Genomic DNA, 13,798 nt, shown 5'->3' with positions numbered 1-13,798 from the left:
TTCAGTAAAAGGATCTCTTCCTTCATTTCCAACCAGAGAGACCTCACTTCCCAGTTCCTGTATGGCACAAGGCTAGTGGGTATCCTAAATCCATGGGGCAAAACCCATATTAGAGGAGTTCTTTACACACAGCCTGCACCTCCAGCCCCGGGGTTCCTCACAGCAGGGGCACCTGTAATCATTGTGTGTCCGCTTTGTGCCAGGAGTCCTGCTAGGGTCCTGCATGCTCACCACCACCCCAGGATGCAGACACAAGGATTACGCTCATGTTATAGATCAGGCAACCACTGTGGCACCATGCGGTGGCAGTGCCTGTGTCCACTGGTGTAAGTTGGGGCAAGCACATCAGAGATGTCCCTTATGCTCAGTCCTGCCTTCGAAACAGACCTGAAAGCTGTTTGCTTCTCACTGCCTGCACATTGCACCCTGGCCTAGGCCCCTGCCACCCAGGCTTGGATAGCACTGGCCTCCAGTGGGTTCCCCGCCTTCCTCTATGTGTCCTCCCCCACATCCCATTGTATCCTTGCAGGCTGAAAACCCTGCAGGCTCTCAGTGTCTTCTGAACAAGAGCCGAGTCCTCCTAGTGCTGGCAGTGCCCTCCACGTCTGGCCCACTGACCTCTGACCCCATCTCCTACACTCACCCACATTCACTGCACCCAGCCACTCTGGACTCCTCACTCTTTCTGGAACATTCCAAATCACTGCTAGCCGGGCCTTGCTGTCCCTTTTGCCAAGAATGCTTTTCCCTCAGACAAGAACAGGCATGCTTCAATCCTCCCTTGACTTGAACGTCACCGATCCCACCCTACGTAGAAGGAACCCTCCCATTCTTCCACACGGTGGCAGCTCATCTTCACACTGCATTTCACCTCACACCCTGATTCATTTCCTGCATGTCCCTCTGCTGGAGTGGAAGCCTAGGAAGGCAGGCTCTCCCACCTTGTGCATCCTTGTATCTCAGCACCCAGAACAATCCCTGACACCTACTGGCCAGAGAAAATATTAACTGTTGATAAATATTTGTCAAGTGAATGGGCAAGGCCTGCTGGGCCCCTCCCTCTGAGGAGAGCTGAGCATGTGATGTCATGACCCCGTTACTGGGGACTGGACCACCCGTGAGCACTTGGCCAAAACAGTCATTCACAGGCTACCTACGGGGCAGCCTACAGCAACATTTCTGGCCAAGTGGATACCGACTTACTGAACTAAACAAATTCCCTCTTAGGAAGCTGAATATGAAATATACAGTGAAGTAGCAGTTGATTGGGCTCAGGGGCAGAAATCACAAACCATGAGGCTGCACAAACCATGAACCACAGATGTTGTGGGCCTGGAGGAGCCAGGGGACAGATGTCACAGACCTGGAGAATCCAGGGAACAGCAGGTGTCACGGGCCTGGAGAATCCAGGGGACAGCAGGCGTCACGGGCCTGGAGAATCCAGGGGACAGCAGGCGTCACGGGCCTGGAGAAGTCAGAAAGTAGAATGTAGGCTTTACCAGGGCAGGAACGCTTGTCTGCTCTGTTCTGCAGGAATACCATGTGTCTAGAGAAGAGCCTCGTATACCAGAGGTGCTCCATTGATGTTGTTGAAAGAATGGTGGAGGGGAGAACAGAGGAGTTATTTGGTACGTGCACGGACTGGGGAACTTGGGAAGAGCATTTCTCCCCTTCTCTTCTTTTTCAGCAGCTTCATGGAGTAATAATTCACATATTTTAGCATTCACTCATGTTGTTATATATATTTTATCACAATTAAGAAATACCCCAGAATTCACTTGTTTTAAGTATACAACTCAATGGGGCCATGGGCTTTGTGTGGGCTGAGAAGGTGGGTGCACATGTGGGCAGTGGAGACAAGCTGATGAGAATGCGTAAGATGTGTCTGGGGAACGGCTGGTTGCCCAGTGTGGAGGGGGTGGGGTGCACAGCGCCTATGGGGCTCGGCTTAGGGCCAAGATGCAGATCGTCCTAGTCCTGACCTCACGAGGTTGTTCAGGAGAGCAAATGAAGCGACAAATATAAAGTTCTCAGCACGAAGCCCAGTACACAGGAGACGCCCAATATATGCCATTATTTCCTTACTCTGTTAGGCAATGCCAAGAAAGCTTGGGAGGGCGATATTACAAACTAATAAGCACAGACAGAAGCTGAGTTCAGCTCCCAACTGCAGTGTTTGCAAAGTAACATTTAGTGCACAGACAGACACACAGCTCTGTGTCTGGGAAGAAAGGAAGTAAAACGCATTCATCAGAAAAATGCTTGATTCTGGAGAGAGGTTTCTCCTAGTGACCAATGCAGAGAAAGCCCTCTGTATTCAGAACTGGCACAGTGAGATCACCGTTACGATTCTCGGCACTAACGGTGCAAACCTTGAATGTCTAAATCCCTGAAACTTACGCAAAGTTTGTGCTTCAATCTACAGAGCTAATTGTTCATTAGCTTTTTCTTCTCCTCTTGCGTGTGTGTGTGTGTGTTCCCTGTAACAGAGAAAAAGAAAACAAACCCTACATCTCTGGGTATCAGGGAGCATTCAACATCAGAAACTCCAGGATTAATTTTGTGACTGATTCCTGTTACCCAGCCTGGAACTCAAGAAAAAGGATATAAGCCCAGTACGTAGAAATAACCACTTTTGACACTTATAGGTGGAGGGAATAAGGGTTGATTGCAATGTGAGATACCAAGCAGAGAATGAGAAGGATTACAAAGTGCTGGGCTATTGCCCCAAATGTTTCAGGCAGCTAGCATCAAACTTTGAGGGGGTTTGCAGCACAAGGTAAAGGAGTCAAGGGTCTCTGTTTCAACCTTGCTACTTATGAGCTGTGTGTCCTTAGGCGAGTCACTTAGCCTATCTGAGCCTCTGTGTTTTCTCATCTGAGAATGTCACATCCTGCTTTGTTGTTACTGGTCCAGCAGCTTTCTTCTTCACTCTGTCACCCGTAAGGGCAGCAGCTGTGTCTGTCCTCGCATCCCTACCACACAGCAGGCACATGATTGCCACGAACAGGTTCCAACTCCTGTTTTACCTTCCTGCACCTCGCTGCTGGGACCCTTCCTTGTTGGGTGTGGCAAACAGTTCAAGTCCATTCAGTTCAGCACCAAGAAATTCAGTGAGAACTTGTTCTTCTGCAGGTCACTGCTCAGAAGTCCTGTGTCTGCATTTGACCCAAGAGTGAACTGCACGGCTGTTCCCATTTCCAGCTTGATTCAAGGAAGTAGGGTTGAAAGAATAAGTTTCACTGAATTGGAGAAGCTATACATTTTCTATTCCTGCAAGAACTGGAGTGACTTCTATTAATATCCAGTTATCAGAATGCACAGCATTATCTATATCTATATAGCCTTAAGTGGCAGAAAAAAAGTAGGCATGGGGAGGAAATAGCTTATCTTGTGTGCAAAGTTTTAAGGAAAAAAAACACTGTAAATTACCATCTCTTGAGGATTTTCTAGCCTGGTGGTAGAAACAGGTAAACCAGGTATTTATTTTACATCCTGATGAGTGCACAGTGTCATGGAAGCATCTAAGCCAGCCTGGGGGATAAGGATTTAAATGAAAGAAGCAATACTGCCCCTCAATCCACCCCCTTCTTCTTCATGCCTACCCATCACAGCTCCTTTCCCTTCTTTACACAGAACATTCCTTTGGCCCCTACCCACCTTGAGCATCTTAATTACTTCCTGTTAACCTCTCTGTTGCTCTCTAAGGCTTGGCCAGCCCCGGCCGTGTGCTCTTTCTGGAGCATCCCTTTCCACCTCTGTACCTTGGCTCAGGCCATCCTCTATGCCTGGCTGTCCTCCCTCCACATCTTTACCCACTGATCTCTTATATTTCAAAGTTCTGCTCACTCATTCATTCATTCCACAAGTATCTCCAGAGGGAAATCAGTTACAACCTATGTCCTCAAGCTGCTCACAGCCAAAGGGGTGGGGGGGTGATGGTGACAATAAGGACATGTATGAAAGACGTGAGTCCAGAAGTGGTGTAAGGCCAGAGAAAGATCCTAATCCAGCTTTAGGGTTAGGGGGGTGTTCAGGGAAGACTTCCTGGAAGAGAATACCTCCAACCAGAGTCCTGAAGAATTAGGTGAAAAGAGGTACATATAAATACATGAGAACACATACAATCGTAGCCATCTATGTGACTTATGATTATATGTGTTCATGTGTACTCATAACCTATTGTAATAACTAGTGTAGACTGGATGCTACTAGGAGCAGCACTGGACTAGCACATTTGATGCATTAACCTTGCGGTCTATTATCATTCCCATTTCACAGATGAGGAAGCTGAGGCACAGAGAAATTCTGAACTTGCTCCTGGTCATACAGCGACTAAGTGGCAGAGCTGGGGTTCAAACTCACTGGAGTCTCCAAGCCCATGTTTTGATCACTGTGCTCTGCCATCTGAGGCTGGCCAGGTCATTCTGCCACTTGCCCTTGTCCAGTGCATTTATCATGAACATCTTTCCAGATGGTACAATTCAGGTTTCCTTCTACTTAATGGCTACAGAGAATGTCACTGGATTTTGAGCAGGAAAGTGAAATGGTGAGATCTGTCCCTGGGAAAGGGACCTCTAGGGACAGGAGGGGACTATCTGGAGACAGAGAAGCCTGTGTTGGGAGTGCAGAGGAGGATGAGGCCCATGTTCAGCTGGGATGGGGAGATTCACAGTGGGGAGGAACTCCAGAAACACGGTGGTGCAGCGGGATGCAGCGTGACCACCTCTAAGGTGATCAGAAGGGCAAGAAGGCAGTGGGGGAGGCTGTCTCAGGATCTCCTTCCCAACTAGACCTCTTCCAGGTTTGCACATTTTAATTCCCCCTAAGCACGCTCCAGCTAGCACTTCCAATTAAGAGCAAGAGAGCAGCAGCTTCAGTTCCACTAAGATGTGCAGATGTGGTGGTGCCTGTGGAATTCTTAATTCTTTGAATAATCTTTGCCTAGGAGTTTCACATCTATTTTACAAAAAACAAACAAACAAACAAAACCCTCAAAAACCCAAACAAAACCAAACCCAAGAATAACCACAAATTACCCAAGAGCATTGCTTTAACTCTGCCTCCTAGTAACCGCCCATCCAGCCTCACCACATCCAGCCACCCGTCCAGTCCTACGCATGGACTCCACAGAAGTCTCCATCTGTCCGTTTCTCTCTTTGGCCACTGCCAGTCCACGTGGCCATCCTCTCCCATGTGGATAACAGCAATAGCCTCATTACTGGTCTCCCCAGTTATACTCCAGCATAAGTTACTCCATGTCTCTAGCTTCAGTTGTCTCATCTATAAAATGGGCACACGAATGTATCTCGTAGAGCTGTTGAGAGGACTGGGTTACATCACAAATGGAACACCTTGGAGTGCCTTCTCAACAGATGGCAGTTCCTTTCCTCAGTCACCAGAATGGGAAGGTCAGAAAGGTCAGAGACTCTATTTCTTCCATACCCTGCTAGTCCAGATAATAGAAGGTGCTAGGGACCTCTGGATCACCCCAACCCCTTTCTCACACTCCCCCACCAAGGAGAGGAAAATTCTTCCTGCCCATTCCTCATATCTTCTGCCACTCGATGGGAGCTTCAACAGCTTAATAACCCTGGGCTCTCTCCAGCTCCTCATGGCTCCTCCCCTGGTTCCCTGTATGGTGCCCTGTTTCTGAGTGAATCTGGGAGATGAAACAGGCAAATATAACTCAGCCCTTTCTTTTGGGAGCCAGTGTGACCGCAGGGAGCATGCATCCTTTCCAGGAAGGACAGGGAGGGGGCACCTCCGGCAGAGCCCAGCACTGCCTGTACCTGAGTGGGCAACTCAGCCCATCCTGGCCTTTAGCATTTGCAAGCCCACACGCTCCACTGTCACTCTGATTAGTAATAACCGTGACATTTTGTTCTCCAGCTGCCTTGCCTTGCCTTTTGTCTTCATTCTCGATTGGCACAAACTCAGGCTGGGCAAAGGAGTGCTATTTATCGGCCCTTCCAACCCGTCCCCCGGCAGGAGAGACCAGTGGGAGAAAACCCCATCTTGAGTTCCTGACTTGTTAATGGAGCTTTTCAAGGCTTGGTCAAAGCCGGTGCTGTGAGAATCAATCAATAAACGACTGACAAATATTTACTGAGTTCCCGATATAACAGTGAAAAAATCTTACCCTGGCCCAGTGTTTCTTACCACGTTCAAGATGCCTGGAAATCTGTTCCATTCAAAGGTGTGTGAGCACCATGAAATGCCAGGTGCTGTGTTATGAATGCAGACCCTACCTGAGGCCCATGTTAGGTTCATCAGTGTAGCCCCGCCACTCAAGCAGCCAGACACCCAGGACGGAGGAAAGAAAACCAGGCTTCCCATATGAGCCTGGGATCAACAGTCACATCCACAGACTCTCCAGACCACAGGTGTGGGCCGGTGGTAGAAATGTGCCTCACCTGGACCCAGGGCAAGGGGCAGCAGGATGTACTTATTAATGATGATTAGCGATTCTCTCCAGGAACAAGGGAAAGTTAGCTAGTAAATAAAAGAAATGCTCTTGAAAGAGCAAACCAAGGGAAAATTGCCTGGAAAAATCTGAAAGAAATGAAAAAAGAAGGGAAAGCAGATGCCTTTGCTAGCTATTAAAATACAACCTATACAAATAATCACCAAACCAGCATGGCACAGATCCCCAGTCCTCCTCCTGTGCTCTGTGCTGAAGAACCCATCAAAGACTCTCTTGCTTGTTCACCGACTTCTGCTTGGGTTTGGCCACAGGCAGGGCAGGAGGAGAATGACACTGAGTGTTTATTCCCTTCTCTTGCCCCTCCAAAATAAGAGGTAGAAACAACTCTCCTCTCCCCATTGATATCCTAGGGTACTGCACTGTCCCATGTTAGTTCCCCAGACCAAAAAGTCTATACAAGGTAACAGGCCCTTTATAAAAACCCTTCTTAATCACCCAGTTGGCATGTGCCCTCTGTTTTTTGTCATGGCCCTATCTGATAGTAAGCTATTCGAATCAGCAGACGGTTCAACAGATCAGAACAGACAGCCCACAAAGAGACCTGCTGCCAATGACTGGGTTTCCAGGTTACCTGCCCTGAGGCCAAGATAGAGAACTATGCAAATGGTGTTCCCTAGAGTTGAGTGCGGGGATTTGGTCGCTCTGCCTCCAAAGATATATTGTAATTTAGTGCTGCTGCAGGTGATGGAGGAAAGAAAGGTGGGGAGGAAAAGAAGAAAGATTTAGTAACAGGAAGAGGAATAGGATGAGGACCATTGGTTAAGTATGTGAAAAGGAAAATTAATTTAGACTTTTATCTTTCCTCAAAACCCAAATAGGTTAGAGAGTGATAATTTAGTCTAAAATAGAAAACCATTAAACTAATGACAACGAGAAACCTTGTTTTTCGAATCTGAATAATAGGAATAATAGTAACTACCGCATAGTATTGCTATGGGGGTTAAGTGAGATGATCCACGTTAGGACAGTGCCTGGCACTTTATTAAAAAAAGGACTGAGGCAAGATTCCAGCTGAGAAACTTGCTCCAATCTAGTTATCCTAGGGGTGGGGAAAGAGTGCATTGGCAGAAAGGGGCACAGTCCTTAGGTCATAATATGGAGATTCCACAAAAACTGATAACATGACAGAGAAGGAGATCCTATCCTAAAAACTGGCACAGGAATGGTCAATGGAATCGGACTGTCCCTCAATCTGTGGCCACCAGGGAATAACAATGTACAAGTATACTGTCTGCAGCAGCCGCAGTTTTAGAAGCGAATGGAGACTTCAGAAGATATTAGGGTTTTACCCTGCGCTGAGTCCCCTTCATCTGGATGTCTGGTTAGGAGAACTCTCATCCAAAATTCAAGGCTGGGCTCTCCTATGATACTCAGGACAGACAGGCTTGTCTCTGTTTACTTCCACCAGAGGCAGGGTGAGCCTCTGCTAGTAGTAAGTTCCTCCTCCAAAACTGGCTTTCTTCCCCACTCTCCACCTTAGCATTTATCCACTGGGGGCCTCACTAGTGAGTTTCATTGAATACTCAAGGAAGAAACACACCCATCTTGTGCAATCTCTTCCAGAGAACAGAAAACTGGATCTTGCCCAGGTCATTTTGTGAGGCCAGCATAACCTTGGTACTAAAGCCTGAAAAGTAAGCATGAGAAAGGAAATCACCAGTGAATATCACTCACAAATGCATCATTTTAAAATCCTAAGAAAAAGGGTTTGTAAATATAAGCTGGCAATAAAGATGCTACAGGATGACTCAAATTGGGTTTATTCCAGAAATGCAAAAGTCCATGTCATGCCTCATGTTAACAGATTGAAAAAGAAAAATCATGTGACCATCTGGGCAGATGCAGAACAAGCATCTGTTAAAACTGTACTTCCATTTATAACTAAAAATAAAAGAAACACTCAGCAAACTGGGAATAGAAAGGAACTTCTTTAATCTGATAGAGAGTATCTACCAAAAGCCTAGAGTAAACATGATACCTCATTATCAAATGTGGACAGCTATTCCATAGAGCTGCAAAAGACAATTTGTCCACTGTCTTTGTTTTGTTTTTTGAGACAAAGTCTCACTCTGTTGCCCAGGCTGGAGAGCAGTGGTGCAATCTCAGCTCACTGCAACCTCTGGCTCCCAGGTTCAAGTGATTCTCCTGCCTCAGCCTCCCAAGTAGCTTGGACTAGAGGCACACACCACCATACACAGCTAATTTTTGTATTTTTAGTAGAGATGTGGTTTCACCATGTTGGCCATGAGGTCTTGAACTCCTGACCTCAGGTGATCCACCCACCTTGGCCTCCCAAAGTGCTGGGATTACTGGTGTGAGTCACTGCACCCAGACATTTCTTCAATTCATTATTGTACTGAGGTCTTAGAGAGGTAGTAAGGAAAGAATAAAAGGATTTCAAAGGCAGAAACAAAACTGTTATTTGTCCTTCTTACAATGATACCAAGTGTTTTCAAAAGAATCTACAGATACTTTTTTTAATTAGTAAGAGAGTTTAACAAGGTTTCTTGATACAAAAATCAATATGCAAAAGGCAAGCACATTTCTCCAACAAATAATCAACAGAGCACTAATTTATCAAAAATCTATAATAGCACACAAATTATCAAATAATAGAAATACAGCTAACAAAAGATATTAAAAAAAAACGCCAAGGGAAAATTAAGAAACTATGCCACGAAATGTTAAAGATGTTAAAAATATCCTAAATAAGTAGAGAGATACCATGTTCATGAAAGACTAAAGACTAAATATGACACCTTCTACCCTCTAGAAGGCAACAGAAAGCTCAGTGTAGCAGCTGGTATTTAGAAATCAGAGCAACCTGGATTTATATTCCAATTTCTGCTGCTTCTAAACTCTGTGACTTTGGACATTTTGCCAACCCCTCTGAATCTGTTTATTCTCTTATAAAACATGGATAATAATTTCTTGTTAGAAGTCAGTGGAAAAGAGAGCACTTTGTAGAGTGCCATGTAAATACAGGACATTCTTACAACTAGGATTTTTGCCTCTTGTTGGTCTAAGGGTGGGGGAAAAGTTAAATGTCTCAGACTAAGCCAACTTGCTTGCTTATGCCCATCTATATGTCATCAAGGGCATTGCTGAATGTTTATTCTGTTCATAACATTTCTTCATTCAGTCCTCACAGCAACCTGTAAGATGGGTGCTATATTAGCCCCATTTTACAGATGAGAAAGCTAAGGCCCAGTTAAGCAATTTGTCATTCACATATTCATCCATTCCATAGACATTCAAGAATACCTTCTATGTGCTAGGAGCTGGGAATCTCCTGGTGCATAAGACAAATGTGCTCCCTGATCTATTAGAGCTGACATTATGCTTGGAAAAACAGCCAGAAATCACACTTCAATGAACACACTGGCAGAACTCAGATTCAAATTCAGTTCTGTTGGAATCCGAGTCCGTGCTTTTAAGAACTCCTTGGGGGCAGTTTCCTCAACCTCTTTTGCTCATTCCTCTATCGGAATGTGATAGTTTCTAACGTGCACTCTTCTGGCAGCAGCAAGTTTCAATGGCCCTCACCATTCAAGCTGCTGCACAAATTGAGAGCTGTCAGCTTTGATCCTGGCCCATGTGATCCTCTTGCATTATCACTGGAGAATTACAGCAGGGAGGATGAATGCATAAAAGAGGCAGGCATCCTGCCCCCCTCCTGCCCCAACAGCATCAGCAGCATTGTTCCCGAAGAGTATGCGTCTGAGTCCTCCACAACCATTAATGGCAGAAGTGAGTCACTTATAAATAAGATATGGGAGCTTTATTATAATTACATCCCAAGATTCAGAAATGCTCAGCATCACTGTGAAAGGGAGGGCAGCAGGTGACTGGGGCTTGAATGATCCTCTGCCAGGTACATCTTTCAGATAAAACATCTTAGATCAGGAGCAATTAGAGCTAATGCCCAGCCTGAATGCTAATGAGAATCACTTACAATTGCATGTAATTCTTTGCCATTTATACCATCTGCTTATTCCTTCTTTTCTCCACATTTCCAACCTAACATTAATCTGGATAAATAGATACTGGCAAATAGAACTAATGGCATTTTGCAGATGAGGAAACCAAAGCCCATAGTCACTCGGTTCTAAGGGCCAGAGCTCAGGTTCCACCGTAAGCTTTCTGTCCCTCTAGAAAACATCTGATTGAAAACTGTCCCAAGCCATGCTCCTCGGAACCAAGCCAAAGTTCAAGCTGCACTGTGCAGCAGCAATATCAGCCACACAAGTGACACTCGTGACAATGCCCAACGCCTGCTGAGTGCCTAGCAGAGTGTCAGAAGTTTATATGGGTCCACACTAAGACTTCAAGTTTCAGGCTATTTAAAGCTTGAGACTACAGTAAGACTTCGGGGGCACACACTCTATCTAATCAGACTTACTTTCACTTTACAGATGAGAAGGCAAGAGGCCTGCAGAGGCTGGGCAATCTGCAGGGGGCAGAGCCAGGATACAGAGCTGGACTGTTTGACCTTGATAGAGACAATAATAACAACTGACTCTTAACACTGACACGTATTACATGGCACCACTCAAGTGCTTTTTGCACATCAACACACCGAATTCTCTTACAACCCAGGGAGGAAGGTGCCAGGAATACCCCCATTCTAAAAACAGAGAAACTAAGGAACAGAGCCATGTAGCAACTTGACCAAGGCCACAAAACTCACAAGCAACAGTCCTGGGATTTGAATCCAGGCAGGTGAGCTTCAGAATCCCACACTCTTGATGTCTTTGCTATGTGTTTTCTGCTAAGGAAAAGCCAGACACTCCATTGTGAAGAGGAAAGTGCAAACACAGAATTCAGAGAGCTTAAGAGGAAGAGACTCATGTACAAGTTCCTCCTCCCTTAGACCCTCAGCTGAGTGCTAGGAAGGACAACTCCCAGCCCAGCATTGGCCAAGCTACTCTGGGGTGCAGGGTCTCTTGGCAGGCAACTCCGGCCTCCACCCAGCTCTGAAATCATGAACAGGTGGCACCTGCCCATCTCCTGCCTCCACGGGATTCTCTGTCACATTTGAAAACAAAATCAATGCTAGATATCCCCTGCCCTTCTCCATAGACTCTCCCCAGGAGAAATGCCTGAATCACACTGGGGATTTACATGGGGCTGTCCGGGATTCCTGTGAACAGCAGACCTGCTGCTTGGCTTCCCTCTATTCACCTCTGCTGCTGCCAGCCACAAGCACAGAAGGACCTAAGGTCCCACCTGCCACCTGAGTTTCATTCATAATCTAGAGGGAGTCAGGCAAGATGGGTGTTCAAACTCCAACTCTGCCATGGGCCAGCTGGGCAATCTTAAGCAAGCCACTTAACCTCTCTGAGCCTCAGTAGACTATCTGTTCAGTAATAGTAATTACCTCGCAAGAATGGTGTGAGTATTAAGTGAAATAATGCATAATGATGCTCTCATGTGTCCGCCCTCCCTCTCTTCCAGTCCCTGCTGGTTTTTGGCTGTCTCCAAAGACCCTTCTTATAAGACCCTCAATTCCCCTCTTCTTCATGTTCCAGGGACACAGTGTGTCTGTGCTCCTGTCACTAGTTTCTGGCCCCTCAATCATGAAATGTGATCTTCAGGCACCTTCCAGCCTGGGAACCTTGCTCACTGGGACTTCCAGGCTGCCCCCTCCTGTCTGCTCCGGTCTGAGGTGGGAGCCCTCTGCTGGAGGATGGCTACTCTGCCTGGAACATCTCTGCATGACCAGCTGCCAGGCAAGCGGACATCTCGGAGGGATCAGGGATTTAGGAGGGGAGGAGTGGGATCTTCATGGAGGACTGGGGGTTAGGGGGTCGGGCAACAGAGAGGGAGAGGTGGCTTCCTTGAGGAGCTGCTGTACTCTGGCTCCTGCTCCTGGCTTCCTGGCCTCCTTCCAGAAGAACTGAGAGCAACTTCCAGAATCTGATCTCTAAAAGAGCAGCTCCGGTGCGCTTCTGTCACCGGAATCCACTCCCTGGCCATAATATCCACTCATTTTCCCAAAGCATCCTCTTTCGAGTACAATGAGGAGGAGGTGATCCGCCTCTTCCTCCACACCCCCAGTTGCCACCAAACTGCAGGAGGAGGGTGGGTGGTGGTCGGGACACCCCCCACCTCCGACTCCAGGTGACACTGAGCCTGGGGCTCACCCCAGTGTAGTCAAGTGATTTGGGCCAGGATGACTCCGATCAAAACCCTGGCTCTCTCCCTTTAAGCAGCTGGTGCTGCTGGGCACAACTTTGCCTCCCCGAGCCTCACTTTCCTCCTCTGTAACATTAGTATAACAATACCCGGTTCATCGAGTTACAAGGAGAATTGCAACAGATAATGTATGCCCAAAGCCTTGCACAGAGAACGCTCTCAACCGATGGGCTGGCACTAGGGTTAACAGCAAACTCAGACCCTGGGGAGGCTCAAAGAAGACAAGGCTCCTTCTCTGGGCGCTGGAGCCAAAGACTGACGCTCAGGGCGCGCACCCTGCCCAAGCCTGGGGAAACTAAAGGTGTCTGCCTGTCGAGTGCTGGGGCCACAATGCGGAGAGGGGAGCGGTGCCACCGAGCGAACCGCGCTCCGCCACCCTACCCAGGCCACCCGTGTCGCGAGGGTACCCAAGCGCCCATCTCAAACCGCCGGCTCTCGGGGTCCCGGCCACCCGGCAGGGATATCCGGATCCCAGCCCAGCCAGCGCGCTGCCTCGTTTCGCTGCGGCGGCCCCGCTCCCGCCCAAGCCGGTGCCCCGCTGCGACTCACCGGCGCTGGCTCCCGGGAAAGTTTGGTGGTGCGGCGGCCAGGCTGCTCGGTGTGCCTCGGGGGCGGCGGCGGGGGCGCAGGGGAGAGCTCGGGGAGGCGGGGCGCAGGAGGAGGAGCCGCGCCTAGGGGCCCACCCGCAAGCAGCGGGGAAGGCGGGGACCCGGGACCTGAGGGCCTGCAGCGTCCCCGCACCCGGCTCCACGCGCCCAGGGCCGCCCCCGCAGAGGGTGGGAACGCGAGGGGCGCGCCTCTCGCTCGGACACCCTCTCCAGGCTTTCGCCCCAGGTTTGGAGCTGCTCCTGCTGGGTACCCGGGCGCGGATCTGCGCGGTGGATGGCTCTGTGGGTTTGGAAAGACAGGTGGCAGAAGGGTCAGAACCTTGGTGCGACAACTCCATCCCCACCCACGCACTTGCAGGCACACAAAACGACAGACACAGATAAATCAAGACAAAGAGGCAGAGATGGAAATAGAGATGAAACAATTGTTGGCAGATTCAATCACAGGTAGACTGAAAAAAACAGATAGTGATACCCGTGCCCCTCCCTCATTCCTGCTAGGGGC

The 13,798-nt window shown here is 48.2% G+C and overlaps 1 protein-coding gene across 2 annotated transcripts in view; it reads right to left on the bottom strand.

The window, feature by feature from the left end:
- The window catches only part of HRH1 (histamine receptor H1), a 115,203-nt gene extending 101,916 nt beyond the window's left edge, over positions 1 to 13,287 (bottom strand). Inside the window, exons 1-2 of one of the 2 annotated variants that reach the window (XM_035273640.3) lie at positions 13,235 to 13,287; positions 1,364 to 1,465 (exon numbers count right to left, since the gene is read on the bottom strand). The gene's annotated coding sequence lies outside the window, so the exon portion shown is untranslated. The remainder of the gene's footprint in view (positions 1 to 1,363; positions 1,466 to 13,234) is intronic. The other variant, XM_035273639.3, reaches the window with a different exon arrangement.
- Positions 13,288 to 13,798: the final 511 nt, after the last annotated feature.

This window comes from Callithrix jacchus, chromosome 15 (genome assembly GCF_049354715.1).
Source record: "Callithrix jacchus isolate 240 chromosome 15, calJac240_pri, whole genome shotgun sequence".
Taxonomy (NCBI): domain Eukaryota; kingdom Metazoa; phylum Chordata; class Mammalia; order Primates; family Cebidae; genus Callithrix; species Callithrix jacchus.
Note: the sequence above shows the minus strand (reverse complement) of the source record. Positions and strands in the feature narration are given on the sequence as shown.